General features: G+C 37.4%; 1 pseudogene; it reads right to left on the bottom strand.

Moving 5' to 3' along the window:
• Positions 1-2,193: 2,193 nt before the first annotated feature.
• Positions 2,194-2,875, bottom strand: LOC111139902 (annotated as a pseudogene).
• Positions 2,876-3,804: the final 929 nt, after the last annotated feature.

The following is a 3,804-nucleotide window of genomic DNA, read 5'->3' as shown; positions in this document are numbered from 1 at the left end:
AGAATAAGAATAAGAATAAGAATAAGAATAAGAATAAGAATAAGAATAAGAATAAGAATAAGAATTATCTACTGGCAGTGTTGATTGTTATCTAACTCCTGGACTAAAGATGGAGATAATCACTACATGTATTACTGAAGGATCTGTGTTTCAGTTCTACAACCAAAGGGAACCAGCAGTAATCTTATGGTGGCAGGGCTGAAATGCACTTGCATTTACTGAGAAAAATCCAAATCCAAACTGTCCACAATAAAAGCAGTAATAAGTGGCAGACATCAGAAATCATACAGAAAATGTAGAAATTTTTGGAATAAAATGAAGGAATGGATGGCATAAGTTTGACTCATGAGGTGGTAGAACTTCAGAAATATTCAAGACGGAAAGGAGAGGTAGAATGACCCAAACATATCTAAGATATTGTGGATCTCTGGCCTTTAAGGAGAGGGCATCTGCAAGGGAAGATGACCATAGTAAGCCCCATACTATACAACATCCTTGTGGATCAACACAGGCCTGTAGTGAGAAAGCCTACTAGGTAATCAGAGGAAGCCTGGTACAGAGACAGTAAGCAGAACTTTATTGCGAAGGACTATATATTCAGGTTGATAGACTCCAGTTCTCGTGGGGCCACTGATCACTAACAGATGACCAAGCAACAGATGGGATAGAGATGTATCTGCAGATATCTTCTTGGCAGGAGATTCAGAGACCAGAAAGTTCTCCGTTAACAATGTTCTCATACTATATAAGACTTCACATTCCAGAACTTTGGCACAGCTCCAGGAAATTAGAGGAAAGTGATGTAAGAGAACTGTATATCCATCTCGCCCAACATGGGCGATATGATCAGACTGACAATGAATACACAAGATGAAAATAAGGTTTGCCTAAGAATAAAATAAAGAAGGTGTAACATCTCTTTGGGAGACTGTGAAAGCAAACCCTCTCCCTCTAAATCTGAATTAAATCAATTTCAGAAAGACAAGCAATTGAAAACTATACAATATGATGTAAATAGTGCCTAGTCAGTTTAAATGTTAAAGGTGGGATTCCCTAACTTGAGAGCAAAAATTATAGTGGTGTGATTAAGTAAATCTTGGAATAATGAAGGAACAAAAAATTATATCATTATTATCATTATTATCTCTTAATTTTATCTTATTCTTCTTTTGACATTCAAAATTTGAGGTTCTTTCTAACATTAACATAATATTAGCCACACTTACAGTTTAAAAGGAGGCAAGAATACTGTCAATTAGAAAGTGAATCTAAAGGTTATTTGTGTTTGCATTATAGAGTAGCAACAGAAACAGGTGGCTGATCTGGAATATTACTTCTGAGTGTTGTTACTACACTGAAGAGTTATTTATAGCAGTGGTGCCAAGCATTAGGAAATGAAAATTTCTGTTTTTCCCTGTTAGTGTTTAGTATCCTGAACCCTTTCCTTCACTTGTGAAAAGATAATAACTTCAGCTTCCAAGAGATACTGTAGTGATTTACAAGTACCCCAATGGAAACTCAGCATCAACTTACTAACCAATAGTAAGGACCCATTTATAACATGAATCAGTGAGATGATAGGCACTGAATTGAAGAATAAGAGCCACATTTCTGAACTCTTATTTAGGATTTGAGTATTGATTGCTTGGATATGCAGTTACATGTATTTATGGACTATACCATCTGCTAGATCAGGGTTTGTAAGTATGGCCTGTGGGTCAAATTCAGCCCACCCTCTGTTTTTATAAATAGTTTTATTGGAACACACTGACAATATTTTAGCACTACAACAGCATAGTTAAGTAATTGAGCCAGAAACTACATAGTCCCAAAAGACCAAAATATTCACTATCTGGCCTTTTACTAAAAAAAAATTTTGCTATTCTTCAGGCTAGATGGTCAAAGTAGATAGAAACCAACCAATATAATTCTTTCATCAGGTCCACTCCAGCTGAAATTCTGTATTAGGTCTTCTGTTCTTTTTGTCTATCCTCTCTTTTTCTGGAATTGTTTATACAAGCCTGGGGACTAGTATCTTAATTCTCAATGAATTAGTCATCTTAGGGATAATAGGTTTAAGAGATTAATATAACCCTTATTTCTTTCTGAAGAATATTTTATTTATTTGTTTATTTATTGATTGTTTTTTTGGCATGTGAAAATTTATTATTGTCATGTTTTAATCAGCAAAATTTATGATCTTGGTCTTTCCTTTTGGCCTTTGCATAAGGGCAGAAGAGAGACATTAGCTACTTTAATTACCCTAAATGAACTCCAGGAATGTCACCAACAGTATGATCTTTGTGACCAAATCCAGCAGCCAGAACCTCATCCTTTTCCTCAATAAAATTCAAACAGCCATTATTGGGTACAAAGGCTGTGATTTTTTTTTTTTTTTTTTTTTTTTTTTTTTTTTTTGCCATTCTTGATCACGTAGACCCTGACACACTTCTTGATGGCAGAATTTGGCTTTTTGGCTTCAACCCCTATTTTTTCCAGCACAATTCTCTTTGCATGGGCAGTGCCTCCAAAAGTGTTGATCTTCAGAACTGTGCTCAAAAGGGCTTTCTTGTATTGTTTATGATGCCATTTCTGGGGGGCGCCTGGGTGGCTCAGTGGGTTAAGCCGCTGCCTTCGGCTCAGGTCATGATCTCAGTGTCCTGGGATCGAGTCCCGCATCGGGCTCTCTGCTCAGCCAAGAGCCTGCTTCTCTCTCTCCCTCTCCTCTCTCTCTCTCTCTCTTCCTGCCTCCCTGCCTGGCTTGTGATCTCTGTCAAATAAATAAATAAAATATTTAAAAAAAATGATGCCATTTCTGATCTCGTCAGCAGCTACGGAGCTTTCTGGAAGTACTAAGACCAGGACTCTTGCCCATCCTGCCGGCACCACAGGCCTGAGTAAAGAGCTCTAAAGAATTTTTTTTAAAAGTAAGCAAACAAAAATACCTCATATCAAATCTGGATGAGAAGCAATTGGACGTGGACATTCTGTCATTGTGGCAAGCAGCATCAAAGTCACAGATATGAATGACTGAGACCTGAGGACTCTAACAGAATACAAATATCTAGGAGAGAAACAAGTGAAACTGCATCTTGATGAGGATGAGAAGGGACAGGATCTTTGTGGCAGAAGCTTGAAGTGAATGATGGGGATGTACCTTAGGACTTCGTAGGGATCTGGGAGAGATGGTGTTTCAGATTATACTAGTACATTTAGAGAAAAACATAAGTGTGTGAAGGCTCTTAAGATTGAAAATTTATGCAAGGCTTTGCTGGACCTTGAGCTTTCTGGCTCACTCCATGAAAGGGCCTCTTATACACAGGGGCCTCTCAGAAGGGGAGACACCAGCTGTGAGTTATATTTTAAAGTTCTAGAAAACAGGCTACACAGAGGGTCTGTGTTTATATTATGAGTCACAGCAGGGACAGGTGGTGGGTCTGGAACTTAATATCTGCAAATGATGTCTCTGACTGCCAGGATTGTTCAGAGGAGTTGTTTGTTTGTAGGAGTGAGTTTGGAAAAGAAATGAGGAAATGAAAAGGATTCTTTCTCTCAGTGACCATTTAAAATACTGGAATCTTTCCTTGAATTTGTTAAGGAAAAATGGTACCAATATACAAGGACTGTTGTAGCAACTTAAATTCATCAACAAAATATGAGCGGAAACTCCAGTGAAAAGAACTGAATGCTAGATAGTACCAGCATTGGGAATAATATAAGAGTGAATAAATAAATGAATGAATGAATGATGGGGGCTATTCTGGATAAGGAAAAACTAAAAGTAAACACTCTATTTTTCTTGAA

This window comes from Enhydra lutris, unplaced genomic scaffold (assembly GCF_002288905.1).
Source record: "Enhydra lutris kenyoni isolate GAN:26980312 unplaced genomic scaffold, ASM228890v2 scaffoldscaffold123, whole genome shotgun sequence".
Taxonomy (NCBI): domain Eukaryota; kingdom Metazoa; phylum Chordata; class Mammalia; order Carnivora; family Mustelidae; genus Enhydra; species Enhydra lutris.
The sequence above is the reverse complement of the archived record's forward strand: the minus strand, read 5'-3'. Positions and strand labels throughout refer to the sequence as shown.